Genomic DNA, 18,330 nt, shown 5'->3' with positions numbered 1-18,330 from the left:
AAAACCACACTACCCGTGTCGGGGCAGAGACAGACAGCCGAACCCGACAAGTGCCACAATGAATTCCTTGGTGCTGCAGTGTCACAATGGAGCCCTGGTGACACAAAATCCTGCAGTGTCCCCAGGGATCCTTGGTTCCATGGGGCACCACAGTGTCACAATTGTTCCCTCAGTTCCCAGAGTCCTTACAATGGAGCACTGGTCCCTTGATTCCATTGTCCCCAGGCTCTCCCAAGGGTCTCCTTGGTTCTGCAGTGGCACAATGGACCCTTGGTTCCACAAGGCCCTGAAGTGTCACAGTGGCCTCAGTGGTTCCAGCAGGACCCAGATTGTCACCATGGACTCCTTGCTTCCATTCAGCCCCACAGTGTCACAATGGCCCCTTGGCTCTGTGCTGCCATGTCGTACACAGTGTCACCATGGTCCTTTTAGTGCCACCAGGCCCCGCAGTGTCACAATGGCCCCTTGCTTCCCCAGGGCCCTGCAGGGTCACAATCATCAGAGAATCAACCAGGCTGGAAATGACCCTGAAGAACATCAAGGCCAACCTGGGACCCAACACCACCTTGTCACCCAGACCATGGCACTCAGTGCCACATCCAGTCTTTCCTTAAACACCTCCAGGGATGGTGACTCACCCACCTCCCTGGGCAGCCCATGCCATTGCCCCATCATCCTCTGTGTGACGAATATTTCCTAATGTCCAGCCTAAATGTCCCCTGGTGCAGCTGAAGGCTGTGTCCTCTTGTCCTGTCACTGTTCCCTGGGAAAAGAGCCCGACCCCCACCTGGCTGCACCCTCCTGTCAGGGAGTTGTAGAGAGTGATGAGGTCTCCCCTGAGCCTCCTCTTCTCCAGGATAAACAACCCCAGCTCCCTCAGCCACTCCTCACAGGACTTGTGCTCCAGACCCCTCCCCAGCCTTGTTGCCCTTCTCTGGACACGCTCCAGCCCCTCCATGTCCTTCCTAAATTGGGGGGCCCAGAACTGGACAGAGCACTTGAGGTGCTGCCCAAGCAGTGCTGAGCACAGGGGAAGAATCACTGCCCTGGTCCTGCTGGCCACACCATTCCTGATCCATAGGAGTGCCAGGGGTTGGATGAGGGACATGGTGGGGAGGTGTTGGGAAAAAAGTGTTTTTTAATTGTCAGCCATGAAGAGTCTTGATTTTCATATCTATTCAGACTACATTAGAAGGTGCTGAGGGTCAGTATCAGTTGGACATTGCTGATATCAATCTATTAACAGGAAAAGAAAACCAAAGAGGAAATAACAATTCTCCTGGCTTTTTTTTTTAATATAGCGGATTCACTAAAAATACTCCTCTGAAATCTGTCTAATTAATCACAGCAGAATTGAAAACATAGATTATTCCCTGAGGTTTTTCTGGCTCCGGTATTTTGAACAAATGTTTAGGAGGCTTTGTAACTTAATTCCTGAAGTGAAGAGCTCATGAAAGAAGAGGCCTCTGGAGTAATAAAATTCATCAGCAACCTCCAAGTGGCTGAGGATCCATCCCCATGGGAGCAGCAATGAACGGAAATGGGCACAGCTTTGTGGCTGCTGTCCCAGCTTTGGCATGGGCCCTGGGCCTGGAGCAGGAGCAGCTCTTGAGGGCCCCAAGGCCGGGGCTCTTGTGCTGCCCTGGGCAGATGGGATGGCAGCAGGGGCTGCAGAGCTCTCAGCACCTCAGCCCCAGGGGAGCAGGGCAGCCAGGGAGCCTCCTTTGGCCTTGGCCAAGCACCTTCCCCCATGGCTGGGGCTGAGTCCTGTGGCAGCTGCAGCTGCTGCTGTGCCCTTGGCAGGGGCTGAGGCCGTGGGGCCAGTGCCCAGAGCAGCGTGGCCTGAGCAGAGCTGTGGGGCCAGAGCCGGCTGGGCTGGGCTGGGCTCAGAGAGGCCCTTGGTGCTGCCCAAAGCTCAGGGCAGCTGGCAGAGCTTGCAGGGAGCTGGGCTGGGCTCAGAGAGCCTGGCCCAGAAACCATCAGTGTCCATCTCAGCCTGGCTGAGCGTGCAGGGGCAGGACTCAGGCCAGGCCTTGTGGGGCAGGGCCAGCGCCTGTGCAAGGCATTGCAAAAAGGCAGGTGGCCCAGAGAGGAGGCTGCTTTGTGCCCTTGGTGGCAGGGACAGAGCAGGGAGGGGGCCCAGGACATTTGTCAGCGCCAGGCTCTGTGACCATGCGTTGGCAGCCCTGGCTGCTGAGTGCAGCTTTGGCCTGGGCTGAGTTTGGCTGTGGCTCAGCTCCATCCTCCTGCGGGGCTCAGGGCCTGTTCCCGGCCATGGCCAGCCCTGGCTGCCTCTCTGCTGGCCCAGAGGTGGGCAGAGCCCGGGGCAGGGCTGTCTGTGAAGCCCCACAGATGCCAGGGGCTCTGCAGGAGCTGGCAGAGGCTGCCCAGCAGGGAGGGTATGGGGCACAGAGCCCCAAGGCTGCTGTGGGCACCACGGCACAGGGGCCGTTCCCAGCCGCAATGCTCTTGGCCTGGGCTGGGCCTGCACAGGGGCTGGGCCACCATGGCTGGGCCAGCACAGGGCCACAAAGGGGCCACGCAGCCGCTGCCGGGGCTGACAGCAAGGCCAGGCACACACAAGCAATTGCTGAGCATGGCCTGTGCTGGCCAGGCCTGACTGTGCCAAAGGCAGAGCTCAGCTGCCCCTGGGGGCTGCAGCAACACTCCAGAGCCCAAAGAGCCTCCATGGCTGGGCTGGAGACCAAGGCTGCAGGAGGGAAATGCAGGGCTGCTGCGGGATGGGGAGGCCATTGAATTCCAGCACACACCTCAGCTCTCTGATGATCCCGGCACCATGCTGGGCCCTGTTTCAGACTGGAGCAGAGCAGATGTTGATGGGACAGGAGCCCTGCGGGGCTGTCAGGGACCTGCAGCTTGCAAGATGCTCTGCTCTCCCTCAGGTGCTCTGGGAGAGATCCAATCCCAGCTGGGCACCTCAGGGCACAAGTGGCACTGGGTGTCCATGGGCAGACAACTGATGTCTGCCTGGAAAGGGGCACAGGTTTTAATACCTGTTAGTTTCATAATATACAAGCAAATCTTTATTATCAGGGTCATTTGAGTCCTTTTAAGAAATGGCAATATTTTCCCATCAGGAACAGGAATTTCCTGGATCTACTGGATTCTTCTAATAATAGGATAAGATAAAATACTGATCTTCCCCTCTACTTGTGTCACCAATATTCTGTCTAATATTTCCTCTCGCTCTTCCTTCATGTGTTTTCAGCTCTCTTGTTTAAGTGGCCATGTCTAAGGGCATCTCTTCACTAGGCTCTCCGGAACTTTATTCTTCCCATTCCTTCCAGATTTTCTCCTCCAGATGCTCTCTGGTCATTCAAGTGCCTCTCAACTGACTGGTTTCATGCTTTGACCTGCAGGGAGTTGCCTAGTCTTTCTTAAATTCAAATAAATATCACATTAGTCAACATCCTGATTGTGTTTATATCTATCACTGAATTACCTTTTCTTATGTCTTTGTCTAAAACTGTTCCTGTACAGAAATTCCTGGTGGATGGGGGACATTTCAGATGCTGCTGGGACATCCCAGAGAGCTGAGGGAAGAGCTGTGATGGTTATTTAACCGTTCAAATGTTCAGCTTGTGTTTGTTGGCAAGAAACCTTTCTGTGCCTCTGAGTGTCACCAGGCCCTGAGCCCAAAGGACACAAACCTGATGAGTTGTGGTTCCCACTGCAGGGGCTGCACTTGGACCTTGGCTCTGCACAGGAGAGCTCTTCATGCCTTTTCTCTCTTTTCCTCCCTCTGGGCATGGAGGGAGCTCCTGACTTCAGCCTGAGACTCGTGTGTGCAAAGAGCAAATCTGGGCAGAATCGGGGCAGGGAGGGTTTGGGGGGACCTTGGGATCTGTGCTGGGCACAGAAGGTGTTTTCCATTGCTCTGAGACTGTCTGCTGTGGAAAGTGGATTTAATATCCAGCAGAGGAATGACTTTGGCATTTGATGGAGCTGTGCCTTCCCCTGGCTTTGTTGGCTGACAAGAAATGAACATCCCTCTGTGTCTCGGGCAGCTCCTTCTCCACGGAAAGTAGGTGGGAGTTGGAGCCAAGGAGCTGAAAGCTGCAGGTGCAGCCTGGGCTGGAGGGAGCTCAGATTTGCACAAGGCTGCTCTGAGTGCCTGGGCTTGGATGGGGGAAATGGTGGGGTGGGGGTAGGGACAGAGTCTGATTGATTGTCAGCCATGAAGGGTCTTGATTTTTATGTCTATTCAAATTGCAGGAGGAGGTACTTGGATTCAGTGTCAGTTGGAGATTGCTATTAACAGGGGAAAAAAAAAAAACCTAAACAGGACCTAAAAAATATTTTCTCACTGTCTTTTTAAATAGAACGTATTAAGTTGAATGCACTTCTGAAATCTCTCTTATTAACCACACAAGATTCGGAAACTGAAATCAAATTATTCCCAGAGGCTTGGCCTGTTAAGGTGTTCTGAATGTTCATGAGCCCTGAGACACTGAATTCCTGCACTGAAGAGCTGAAGGCTGAACAAGCCTCTGGAGCAGGGAAATTCAGCAGCAGCCTCCAAGTTGCTGAGGATGTCAGCAGCCCCCAGTGAGGCCATCCCTGCCCAGAGACCGTGGGGGAGCACAACTCAGAGGCACCAGCGGCTCCAGCTGGGCAAGGGAGTGTGGAATGTGGCTGGGAAAGCCCTGCCTGGGCTGGGCCAAGCAGGACACACAAGCCCTGACCCCCATCCACTAAAAAACTCTCTCAAGGAGACATTTAAAAGGAATTACAATTGTTTGTGTGCTCTGAGTTGGACTCACTGGAGAAATACTGACAAGAAATCCTCAGGAGCTCAAAACAACCAAACAGCCTTTATTGGCAACTTTAGAAAATGAAAGAAATTTTCACAAAAGGTTTAATAGGACTTTCAATCAACAAAAAACACTTCTCAAAACATTAATTTGGCCCATTCAACTTCACAAACTCTAAGCCTGTTCAATTTCATGTTAATCAAAATTTGCAAGAGGACAAAAATAGAAGAAGTATTTTTCTTTCTCTTTCTCAGAGAGAGAGAAAGAAAAATAAGATACAGAGAAGCACACACACAGCTACCAACTCCTGGATTCCAGCATTGTTCAGATGGAAATTCCAAGAGGAGGTAGGGCCAAGATGTGTGCTTGCCTTGTGGTCAGCCTTCAATACCCCTTGGTCTCCCTGGGCCCTTCCCCCAGGTGGGGCTTGGGCTCATTTGTTCCCTCAGGAGCTGGGCTGGGGCTGCAGAGGTGGCTGTGGAGCATTGCCTGTGCTGTGCCAGGGACTGGCAGCCACTGCTGGGCTGGGATAGAGGCTATGGGGGGATTGGGGTTCCAGGGCAGGGCAGGGCTGGACCTGCCCCCACCTCTCCCCCACACACGAAATATTTTCAGCCAACAATCTCCTCCAGGCTGTCACAACAGGGAATGCTGGATGTGGAACGCCATTCCTGGCCATGGACTCTTGGATGAGAAGGAAAGTTCTTTTCCATAGGAAGGAAAGCACAGAGCTCCAGTGTTTGGAAGGCAGGTGAGAGCCTCACAAAGCCAAGGCCAGGCAGACTTGTCAGGAATGGCAGATTTTGTCTGGGAGCTATCTTTGGATATAACGAATTTGGAGGTGGAAACCCAATCTTGGCCATGGGAACCTGGAGAAGCAGGACAGTTCTTTTCTATAGGAAGGAATATATGGAGCCTTCCCGAGTGTTTTGGGGACTGATGTGAAGTGACCCTTGTGAAACCATTAAAAGCCAGACTTGTTCTGGCAATATTCCTATGGGAACAATCCCTGGATATAAGGAAATTTGGAGGCGAAATCGCAATTTGGCCATGGGTGCCTGGAGGAGAACAGGTTTTTTTCCATTGGGAATGAAAGCCCAGAGCCCCAGTGTTTCAGCAGCTGATAAGAAGGGACCCCCAACATGCCAAGGTCAGTTGGACCAGTCAGGCAGTCCATGGGAGGCCAAACAAGCCAGACCTGTTCCTTGTTCCCTTGGTTTTATGATGCCCTGCATTATCACCATGGTCCCCTTGGTTCAATGGGGTCCCAGAGTGTCACAATGGACCTTTGGTTCAATGGGGTCCCAGAGTGTCACAATTCCTCCTAGGTTCCAGAAGGCCACAACGTATCACAATGGTCTCCGTGGTTCCCCAGCCCCCACAATGTCATGGGACTCCTCTGTTCCATGAGCCCTGCAATGTCACAATGGACCTTTGGACCCTGGGGATTTGCAGTGTCACAATGGTCTCCTTTGGCTCCACAGAATCACAATGGACCATTGGTGAGTGGAGGCCCCTCTGTGTCACCCTTTGGTTCCACGCAGCCCTGCAGTGTCACAATGAACCCTTGGTTCAATGGGGTTCCACAATGTCACCATGGCCCCTTGGTACCATGCAGCCCTGCAGTGTCACAATGGTCTCCTTCGGCTCCACAGTGTCACAATGGTCCACTGATGACATCGGGCCCTGCAATGTCACCCTGGACCTTTGGTTCCATGCAGCCCTGCAATGTCACAAAGGCCTCTTGGTTTCACCAGGCCCCACAGTATCACAATGGTCCTCTTGGTTCTGTGGGGACCCCCAGGGTCACAATGGTCTCACTGGTTCCATGAGACCTCACAGTGTCACAATGCTTTGCTTATTCCAGGGGCCTCATAGTGTCACAATGGTCTCCATGATCCCATGAGTCCCCTCAGTGTCACAATGGCCCCTTGATTCCATGAGGCTGTCAAGTGTCTTAACGGTGTCTCCATTGTTCCATGGAGTCTCGCAGTGTCACAATGACCCCTTGTTTCCATGACACCCCAAAGTGTCACAATGGTCTCCACAGTTCCATGAGGCCCCGTGGTGTCACAATGGACCCTTGGTTTGATCGGGCTCCTCAGTGTCACAGTGATCCCTACACTCCATGGAGCCACACATTGTCAGTACTGTCCCCTTGGTTCCATGAGGCCCAGCAATGTCACAGTGCTCTCCATGATTCCATGAGGCCCCACAGTGTCACAATGCTCCCTTGGTTCCATGGGCCCTGTGCTGCTGCATTCCCCCCTCCCCTTCTCAGGCCGCCCTGCCAGCTGAGAAATGCTCCTTGGGGCTCGGCCTTGGCCAACAGCCCCTGGGCTCAGCTCCTCTGCAGCTCATCACAAACACTGTCTGCTCCAGGCACTGCTGCTGCCCAACCAGCTCCTGCTTTCTGTAGGAGCAGCCCTGGGAACTGGTTTTGTTCCCTCAGTGGCACAACATCCCTGTTCTCACACTGCCAAAGAAAGCTGTTGGTGCCAAGTGTGGCCAGGATGAACCATTGCTGGGACTGAAGCCCCTCTCTTGGGGCCCTGCAAACAGCGCTCCAAAAGGAGCCCTTGGAGCTCTCCTGGGCCAGCGACTCCCTCTGAGTGGGGCCTCTCCCAGCCGGGAACTCTCCCGTTTGCTGCACTCGGGGATCCCCAACAACCATGGAGCCTGGGCCGATCCCCCCCACTCCTCCAGGCTCAGCCCTTCACCCGCTGGGGAGATGCCAAAGGATCCACAGGGAGCATTTCCTGCCCTCAGGGGAATTTCTCCCAGGTGCCTTGCCCTGACTCTTTGTGTCTGTGTGCACACAGGAGTGCCCGTGCAGGGGAAATGTGGCAGAAATGCTGCTCTCTGAGGGGTTTGAGTGCCTTGGATAGCTGAGTCAGTCAGGCCTGTACGAAATGTTCAGTCATGAGGTATGAGCTAAGTTAAATGCTCCTGAGAGTTGTTCTTTTGCTAAGTTGTTATTTTAATGTAAATTATTAGGCTAAGTTAAATAGTGTTAAGTGTTATTCCTCTGTTAAATTGCAAAGTCATAGGTTATAAGTTAGGTTAAATACTGTTAGCTGCTCTTTTTGCCTATATTGTGACATTTAAGCTATCAGTTATAGTTAAGTCCTGTTAAGTTTGAGCTCTGTTAAACCTCTGGGCTGTATTCCTTTTATCCTTGCCCTCACTGTCCTTGTGTCACAGACACACAGGGACAGTTCTTGGTTCATTTCAGGTTTGATTGCCTAGATTTGGTTTGGTTTTGTTGTTGCTTTGTTTCCTTGGTGTGCCTGAAGTGTCCAGTCAGGAGCAGAGTGACTCTTGCCAAGGAATTTTGTGCTGCTGTCCCTTAATATTCAATCTGGTTTTTGCTGATCCCGTGCTGGGGATTTTTTCAGTGCTCTCAAGGCCTCGTTGGTACCATGTTGAAGGAGCCCTGGCCCAGGCTCTGGCCCTGGGGGACACGGGGACGCTGCCGGGGGGTCCCTGTCCCCCTGTGCCACCCCCAGGGCCCCGGCCCCCCGTCCCCGTGTCAGGCTCTGGGGTCGATCTCGTGGAACATCCTCTGGGGGAGGCTGCGGCGCCGGGGGCGGGGGGACCCAGGGGGACAGGGGACCCCACTGTGCACGAGCAGGGTTGGACTGCTCTGGGGGGAACTGTGAGGGGGGCCGGGGCAGAGTGACCTCCTCAGTGACCTCACACAGCCCCTGGGATGTCACACAGCCCCTGTGATGCCACACAGTCACCTGTGATGTCACACAGTCCCCTGTGATGTCACACAGCCATCTCTGTGATGTCACACAGCCCCCTGTGATGTCACAGAGCCCTGTGATGTCACACACCCCTCTCTGTGATGTCACATTTCCCCTGTGCTGTCAGAGCTCACTCTGGGACATTACACAGCACCCTTGTGATGTCATGGAGCAAACTCTGGGATTTCACCCTGGAATGTCATGCAGCTGCTCTGTGATGTCACAAAAGACCCTGGGATGTCAGAAAGCCACCATTTGATGTCAGAATCTGTTCTGTGATGTCACAGCCTGCTCTGTGACGTTACACAGAGAGGCAGTGATGTCACAATCCACGCTCTGATGTCACAGAGCCACCCTCTATGATGGCAAGATCTGCTCTATGGCCTCACATTGTGATGTCACAGACAGCTGTGTGATGTCACAACCCCCTAAGTGATGCCACAAAACCCTCTCTGTGATGTCATACTGCCACTCTGTAATGTCACAGCACACACTTTGACCTCACAGCCAGCTCTATGATGTCATACAGCCATGCCATGATGTCACAGCCTGCTCTGTGATGTGACAGAATCCCCTCTATGTAGCTGCTCAATGACCTCACACAACAACCTCTTTGATGTCATAGCGCAATCTGTGACCTCACACAACCCACTCTGTGCTGTCACACAGCCCCTTGCTGACATCACAGCTGCTCTGTGCCTCCATGACACAGCCACAGAGGTGCCCTCTCAGGCTTTGGTGCTCTTTTCATCAGTCAGTCCCCCAGAGAGGGCTCAAAAATTTCTCAGGAACTCAAACTTAAATTGAAACACTGAAGGTTCTTGTACTTTAAATAGATTCCTGTGAGGCACAAGAGTGACAAAATGTCCCCAGGTTCCAGGTAGAGCAGAACACTGGAGGCAGTGATGACAGCTGGGGACAAGCAAGGGAAAGGCGTCTCTTCTTGGCCCCTGCACGCTCAGCCAGGCTGAGATGGACACTGATGGTTTCTGGGCCAGGCTCTCTGAGCCCAGCTCCCTGCAAGCTCTGCCAGCTGCCCTGAGCTCTGGGCAGCACCAAGGGCCTCTCTGAGCCCAGCCCAGCCCAGCCGGCTCTGGCCCCACAGCTCTGCTCAGGCCAGGCTGCTCTGGGCACTGGCCCCACGGCCTCAGCCCCTGCCAAGGGCACAGCAGCAGCTGCAGCTGCCACAGGACTCAGCCCCAGCCATGGGGGAAGGTGCTTGGCCAAGGCCAAAGGAGGCTCCCTGGCTGCCCCACTCCCCTCGGCCTGAGGTGCTGAGAGCTCTGCAGCCCCTGCTGCCATCCCATCTGCCCAGGGCAGCACAAGAGCCCCGGCCTTGGGGCCCTCAAGAGCTGCTCCTGCTCCAGGCCCAGGGCCCATGCCAAAGCTGGGACAGCAGCCACAAAGCTGTGCCCATTTCTGTTCACGGCTGCTCTGATGGGGACGGATCCTCAACCACTTGCAGGCTGCTGATGGATTTTAGTGCTCTGGAGACTTCTTGTTTCTTGAGCTCTTCAGTTCAGGAATTCAGTGAGAAGAGCTCATAAACATTTGTTCAGAATACCTGAACAAGAAAAGGCCCTGGGGTATATTTCAAGTTTTCAGTTCTTAATGTGGTTAATTAGACAGATGACAGAAGTGTACTCAAAGTGAATATACAATAGTATAAAACAATGCAAAGAGTACAGTTTTGTTCTGTTAAGTTTTATTTTCCTGTTTATAGATTGATCTCAGCAATGTCCAATTGATATTGATCCCCAGCAGCTTTTAAAGCAGTTTGAACAGATATGATAATCAAGACCCTTCATGGCTGACAATCAATCAGAATTTTTCCCCACCCCCTCCCCACCATTTCCCTCATCCAACCCCTGGCACTCCTATGGATCAGGAATGGTGTGGCCAGCAGGACCAGGGCAGGGATTCTTCTCCTGTGCTCAGCACAGGTTGGGCAGCACCTCGAGTGCTGTGTCCACTTCTGGGCTCCCCAATTTAGGAAGGACATGGAGGGGATGGAGCATGTCCAGAGAACGGCAACAAGGCTGGGGAGGGGTCAGGAACACAAGTCCTGTGAGGAGCGGCTGAGGGAGCTGGGGTTGTTTATCCTGGAGAAGAGGAGGCTCAGGGGAGACCTCATCAAACTCTACAACTCCCTGACAGGAGGGTGCAGCCAGGTGGGGGTCGGGCTCTTCTCCCAGGGAACAGCGACAGGACAAGAGGACACAGCCTAAACCTGCACCAGGGGACATTTAGGCTGGACATTAGGAAATATTCTTTACAATTCTTCACATTGGAATCACACATTGGAACCCTGGGCTTTGGAATGGGCTGCCCAGGGAGGTGGGTGAATCACTGTCTTTGGAGATTTTTCAGGAAAGACTGGATGTGGCACTCAGTGCCATGGCCTGGGTGGCAAGGTGGTGTTGGGTCCCAGGTTAGACTTGATGCTCTCTAACATTTTTTGCAGCCTGGTTGATTCTCTGATAATTGTGACCCTGCAGGGCCCTGGGGAAGCAAGGGGCCATCGTGACACTGCGGGGCCTGGTGGCACCAAGAGGACCATGGTGACACTGTGTACGACATGGCAGCACAGAGCCAAGGGGCCACGGTGACACTGTGGGGCTGAATGGAAGCAAGGAGTCCATTGTGACTGTGGTCACAAGGGTTTTCAGGATGAAGAAGAGACGAGAATGTTGACTCCATGATCAGAAGGCTTGATTTATTATTTTATGATATATGTTACATTAAGACTATACTAAAAAGCAATAGAAAGGAAAAGTTTCTTCAGCAGCTAGCTAAGCTAAGAATAGAAAAGAATGAATAACAAAGATCTGTGTCTCAGACAGAGCAAGAGCCAGCTCTGCCATGAGTGGTCAAGAAAATCCAAACACCCACAGGAGACCAATCACCTGTTGCATTCCACAGCAGCAGATAACCATTGTTTACTTTGGTTGCTGAACTGCAGCTTGTCACAAGGAAAAATCCTAAGAAAGGATTTTTCATGAAAGATGTCTGCGACATGTCACCTTTTTTTATTTAGTTAAATTAAAAGGAAAAAGTGTTTGTAATTTTCTCTGCTGTACTCATGCCGAAGAAAAAGACAAACGCTTGACAGGTTATCTGTTGCCAATCAAACTCCACTCAAGTGCTCCTGTGGAATGCACTGGGAATTTCTTCACCTGTAGAACATAAAATTCTATCATATTACTAAAACAATTCTATAATATAAGAAAATGCAAAAACAATGCAAAGAAAATTCAAGTCCAAGCAGCTGAGTTTCAGGAAAAGTCCAGGGCTTGAAGATGTTCCTCTTTGCCATATCTGAAAGTTTCTTTTGGTCCTGAAACAGGCTTGCTACAGAAAGGTCCATCAATATTTATCAAAAGTCCATTGACAGTCTTCAAACAATTTTGAGAAAATTAGAAAATTTCTGAAATGTCTTGCCACAGCCCTTCATTGAACAACTTGGGCTGAAGCCAATCCCTGGCTCCTCAATGCCTCTGAGCTGCTGCCAGCTCTTTCACCCTTTTTTATTCAATTTAAATTTTTTTTTTTTTTTTTTTTTTTTTTTTGGTTTGTTTGTTTGTCTTGTCGGAAAGAGCAGCAGCAGCAGCAGAGGAGCCAGAGAGAGGCCCTTGGGGGCCCTGGCCCATGTGGAAGGATCAGGAACCCCAGACCTGGCCCACTGAAAGGTGGCCCAGGACCAGAAGGGGGAAGCAAAGCCCCCAAACTCAACAGGAGGCTGGGAGGTGGCCCTGGCCCAAGCAACCAAGCCAGACAGCCCAGGCCCAGCCCCCGAGGCAGGCTCTGCATTGGCACAGACCCGCACCCTGCTGCCAGTACAATGGCAGAAGGGGTGACCAAACGCTTCCTTTCCCCAAAATCACCGAGGCATGCCGGCAATGGGAAGACAGAAGCTGTCCCGAGAAACTTCGTCTCGGGTCTGGGGATGTCCTTTCCCCACAGCAGACAAGCGATGCTCGCTTCCTGCTGTGCCCTCTGCCTCTGCAATGCAAATGCACCAGGTGTTCCTCCCATCTGCCTCACGGCACCACCGCCACCCCCTCTGGGCTGGGGACCAGGGGCAGAACTTTCGGGACCCACCTCCCCCTCGCCGCTGGGGCGCGCGAGGGGCGGCAGAGAGATTCGCATCCCCCAGGGGGAAACCCCGGACCAAAAAACCCCCAACCCGCCAAGAATGCTGATCTTGAAAACAGGCAGCCGCGCTGCGCCCACAGCCAGCTGTCGGGCCATGCCTCCTCCACGGAAGGACAGGCTGACGCCCTCTTCCCCTGTCCCAGCTCCCCCCGTAGGGGCAGCCCCGGGACAACCCGAAAAACTCGGGGAGGAAGTCACGCTGGATGCAGGAGGCGCCTCTGCTGCTGCCGCCGGCTCCAAGGCAGCCTCTGACGCAGACATGGAGAACGGAGTCCCCGCAGGGGCGGGCAGCGGGGCCGCCTGGGGAGGCGGCGGGGGCGGCGGGGGCGGCACGGGGTCGGCAGCTTCTTCTGCGCCGGACTCTGACATCGGCCGCGGAACCGCAGTCGCAGAAGGCGGCGGGACGGCCGGGGGGAGCGGTGGATCGCTGTTGCCCAGCAACATCGGCGCAGCCGCGGGAAGCGGTGTCTCTGAGATAGATGCAGGCAGGGAAGCCGGTGGAACTGCGGCCGGAGCGCCCACAGGCTCCCCCGGAGGGGCGGCCGCGGGACGGGCCGCGGGGGGAACCGCCCGCACCCGCGGGGCGGGTTGGGGCGGTGCCCGTGGCGCTGGCCGGGGCGGTGCCCGTGGCGCTGGCCGGGGCAGCGCCGCCCACTCCCATCCCCCCTGAGAGCAACGGGAGGGGGGAACAAACGGCTCCGTCTGAGCATGCTCCGAAGACGCAGTAAAAAAAACTTCGGCTGCGGGTGAAACTTCGCCCCCCCACTGTGGTTCAGGGGGGCTGGAAAGCAGCAGAGCGTCCCCCTCCAAAGGGTCTTCCCCCGGAATTGGGGGGAACGGGGCTTTGCCCTTGCAGTTAGCAATCCAGGGAAAAACAGCTGCTCTCCGTTTCAAGACTAGAAAGAGCTTCAAAAAGGTTGGATAAATCAAGGGGCATCCGAACCCCCGGTATAAAAAGAATTGGAAAATGGAGCCCATACACTCCCAGACAAACACATCGAGGGCATATAGCACATTCGTAAAAAAACCAAAGAGCTTCGCCCATCGAAAAAACTCATAGAGATATGTCTCCAACAGGAGAATTCTGTCCTCTTCACCCCATTTTTGCCAGAGGGCAATAAGTTTCTCCTCTGAAGGGGAGAATGGAACCTCATCCTCTAGGGGAGGAGTCCTCCAGATGAGCAGCCACAAACTATGAATGACCTCATCTTTAGGAGGGGAAAAACCAACAGTACCTTGTGACAGTGTCCAGGACTCTCTGGCTATCTGCATGGTTCTGCTGAGCTTTCCGAACATCTTCCTGGAGGCTTTTCAGAAGGTTCTCTTTGTGGTCAGCCTTGCTGTGAACTCTGTCCAAATTCGGATCTTCAGTTCTTCAGCTCCTGGCTAGAATCCACTTCTGTGGTCACTTGTGAAGCAACCATCAATGCCACACATTCAGGGTTTACCCAGTGCAGCAATGCTCCTCTGGTGGTCTCACCAAGTGATGATTGTCCTCCTCAGTCGGGGGTCACCAATTGTGACTGTGGTCACAAGGGTTTTCAGGATGAAGAAGAGACGAGAATGTTGACTCCATGATCAGAAGGCTTGATTTATTATTTTATGATATATGTTACATTAAGACTATACTAAAAAGCAATAGAAAGGAAAAGTTTCTTCAGCAGCTAGCTAAGCTAAGAATAGAAAAGAATGAATAACAAAGATCTGTGTCTCAGACAGAGCAAGAGCCAGCTCTGCCATGAGTGGTCAAGAAAATCCAAACACCCACAGGAGACCAATCACCTGTTGCATTCCACAGCAGCAGATAACCATTGTTTACTTTGGTTGCTGAACTGCAGCTTGTCACAAGGAAAAATCCTAAGAAAGGATTTTTCATGAAAGATGTCTGCGACAGTCCATGGTGACAGTCTGGGTCCTGGTGGCACCACTGAGGCCACTGTGACCCTGCAGGGCTTTGTGGAACCAAGGGTCCATTGTGCCACTGCAGAACCAAGGAGACCCTTGGGAGAGTTTGGGGACAATGGAATCAAGGGGCCATTGCTCCATTGCAACGACTCTGGGAACTGAGGGAACAATTGTGACACTGTGGTGTCCAATGGAACCAAGGATCCCGGGTGACACTGCAGGAACTTGTGTCACCAGGGCTCCATTGTGACACTGCAGCACCAAGGAATTCATTGTGGCACTCTGAGGCCTCCTGGAACCAAGAGGCCACTGTGACCCTGCAGGGCCTTGTGGAACCATGCAGAGCATTGTGACAGAGCAGGACCTGGTGTCATGATGGGACCATTGTGACACTGCAGGGCCCCATGGAACCAAGGGGCCAGGGCTGCTCCTCAGGGACTCATGGAATGAAGGAAACATGTTTGACACAGTGGTGGCCCTTGGGACGAAGAGGCCATTGTGACACTGTGAAACCAAGGAGAGCATTGCTGCACTGCCAGACCTCATGGAACCAAGGATCCATTGTGACACTGCAGGGCCTTGGGGGACCAAGTGCCATGATGACACTGAAGCGCCCAAGGATCCAAGGGACTTGGTGACACCAAGGGATCCCATGGAACCAAAGGGACATTGTGACACTGGGAGGCCTCATGGATCATGGAGACCATTGGGACACTCTGGGGTCTCATGGAACCCTGGTGACACCAAGTTGTCTGGGAGTGTTGATCTGCTAGAGGGTAGGAGGGCTCTGCACAGGGCCATGGACAGGCTGGATCCAGGGCCCAAATCCAACAAGGTGAGGATAAGAAGTCCCAGTGCCAGGTCCTGCACTTTGGCCACAGCAACCCCTGCAGCACTACAGGCTGGGGACAGAGTGGCTGGAGAGCAGCCAGGCAGAAAGGGACCTGCAGGGACTGGTGGACAGCAGGCTGGACATGAGGCAGCAGTGTGCCCAGGTGGCCAAGAAGGCTGGGGGACATTTTTATGGTGCCAAGTCAGGAACTGCAATGGGGAGTGGGGCCAGAGAGGAAAGGGCAAACAGGGATGGGCTGTTTGCAGGGGAGGGAACAGGAGTAGGCAATAGGTAGAAATTTGTACCAGAAGAGTAAAGAAAGCAAAGGTGAAGCCAAGGAAATGCTCAGGGCAGTTTGGGGGTGGCTGCCAGGCAGCCCTGGCTCTGAGCAACAGCGTCTGCAGAGGGACAGGAAACTCCCAGCTCATGGGAACAAATTTCTGGCTGACTGCAGAGGTCAGGACAAAGCTGAGTGGTTTCCCTGGTGTCCCCCATCCCTTGCTGGCCCCAGGCATTTGTGCTCCCTCAGGTTCCTCTCCCCATGCCCACATCCTGGGGCTGCTCATGGGGGTTTCTGTGCTGAGCATTGGCCTGGCCGTGTTCTTGAGAGAGCCTGGGCAAGGAGCCTGGAGCCCCCAGGGCCTGGCCTGAGGTGTCAGCGCTGCCCCAGCAGTGCCCATGGCCTGTCCCTGCTGCAGCCCCGGCACTGCCACCCCCAGGGCTGTGCCCGGCCCCGAGAGCACTCAGGCCCTGCAGCAACACCAGGGCTACCAGGCCAGCGGGGCAGGGCCACGGCAGCACTGGCAACACCAAGTGCTGCTGCTGCTGCTGGGCACAGCTGCTGGGCCAGCACTGATCTGCCCCAGCTCTGCACACAGACATTGCTGCTGCAGCTCCAGAGAAGGCAACAAAAGGGCATCTCTGCAGAAAACTCTGCTGGAACATCCTTTAGTTCCTCTAAAGCCACTGAGAGCACAACTCCCCACTGACACAGTCTGTGGCCACAGGGAAGGTGGAGAGAAACAAAATGAGAAATGGCACAAACACTGATATTTGTTTGTAGATAATATGAAAAATTAAAACAATGGAAAAAACACCCCAAATCCAAATCAACACGAAGCATCATATATAACTTTTATTATAATTAATTTGGAGAAATTGGCCAGAAGTTTAACAATTCTGAAAGAATCCACTCATCAGTCTCCCCACAGCGGCCTTGAGCTCCTGGTTCCTCAGGCTGTAGATGAGGGGGTTCAGGGCTGGAGGCACCACTGAGTACAGAACTCACAGGGCCAGATCCAGAGATGGGGAGGACATGGAGGGGGGCTTAAGGTAGGAAAATGCACCAGTGCTGACAAACAGAGAGACCACAGCCAGGTGAGGGAGGCAGGTGGAAAAGGCTTTGTGCCGTCCCTGCTCAGAGGGGATCCTCTGCACAGCCCTGAAGATCAGCACATAGGAGAAAACAATGAACACAAAACAACCAAATCCTAAACAGGAAATAACTACAATAAGTCCAAGTTCCCTGAGGTTGGAGTGTGAGCAGGAGAGCTTGAGGATCTGTGGGATTTCACAGAAGAACTGGCCCAGGGCATTACCATGGCACAGGGGCAGGGAAAATGTATTGGCCGTGTGCATGAGAGCATTGAGAAAGGCACTGGCCCAGGCAGCTGCTGCCATGTGGGCACAAGCTCTGCTGCCCAGGAGGGTCCCGTAGTGCAGGGGTTTGCAGATGGACACGTAGCGGTCGTAGCACATGATGGTCAGGAGGAAATACTCTGCTGAGATGAAGAACAATAAGAAAAAGAGCTGTGCAGCACATCCAGTGTAGGAGATGTTGCTGGTGTGCCAGAGGGAATTGTGCATGGCTTTGGGGACAGTGGTGCAGATGGAGCCCAGGTCAGCGAGGGCCAGGTTGAGCAGGAAGAAGAACATGGGCGTGTGCAGGTGGTGGCCGCAGGCTACGGCGCTGATGATGAGGCCGTTGCCCAGGAGGGCAGCCAGGGAGATGCCCAGCAAGAGGCAGAAGTGCAGGAGCTGCAGTAACCGCGTGTTTGCCAATGCCAGCAGGAGGAAGTGCCTGATGGAGCTGCTGTTGGACATTTGCTGGGGCTGCACATGGGCACCTGTTCATGGAGAAAGGACAGTGACAAGTCAGGAGAGGCTGCTTGGAGCCAAACCTGGGCCATTCCCTGTAGACAATGCCTACAGCTGGGACACACTCACCCTTCTACCTGCGGTGGGAAAACCTTTGGCTGCAATCAGAGCACAATCACACTCCTGGGTCACCCTGGGATAAACCAGACCCTGCCCAGAGCAGAGGGATCCCTGAATGTCTCTCCCTCTCTCAAGGTCTCTGGGCAAGGTCTCAGCACCCCCTTGTGCCAAGGACACTCACAGCTCCCTGGGCAAACCCAGCAGCATTTCCTCAGCTGTGGCAGCTCTGCCCTTGCCCGTGGGACATTCAGGAACTCCCAGAGGCTCTGGCACAGATTTGCACCCAGGAGGGCAGCTCAGAGCCTGGCAGGGCACATCAAGGAGATTCCTGGCTGTGCCCATGATGGGATCTCAGGGAGGGGGCTCAGCTCATTCCCCTTTCCCATGGACTGCTTTGCCCACAGCCCCACAGGTGCCAGGGAAGCTTGGACACCCCATTCCCATGGACATCCCTGCCTGGCAGGAATGCCAAGGGCAGTGCCTGACTCAGCTGCTGCAGATGCCAGAGCCTCCCTGAGAGCAGCAGATAACAGTGCCAATGTCAGGGCAGTGCAGAACCAAGAGCAGATGTTGTGGTGCTGTGCCTGAGAGGGCAGGGCAGAGACAGCCGGGCACTCAGGACAGTGTTCCCGTGCCCAGCTGTGCCCGGCACCTCCCACACACCAACAGTGCCCTCCTGCCCCAGCCCTGCTCT

General features: G+C 53.9%; 1 pseudogene; it reads right to left on the bottom strand.

Annotated features, from left to right (window-relative positions):
* Nucleotides 1–16,589: 16,589 nt before the first annotated feature.
* LOC118700696 (olfactory receptor 14A16-like) lies at nucleotides 16,590–17,522 on the bottom strand (annotated as a pseudogene).
* Nucleotides 17,523–18,330: the final 808 nt, after the last annotated feature.

The sequence above is a fragment of the Molothrus ater genome, chromosome 34 (assembly GCF_012460135.2).
Source record: "Molothrus ater isolate BHLD 08-10-18 breed brown headed cowbird chromosome 34, BPBGC_Mater_1.1, whole genome shotgun sequence".
NCBI classification, from domain to species: domain Eukaryota; kingdom Metazoa; phylum Chordata; class Aves; order Passeriformes; family Icteridae; genus Molothrus; species Molothrus ater.
The sequence above is the reverse complement of the archived record's forward strand: the minus strand, read 5'-3'. Positions and strand labels throughout refer to the sequence as shown.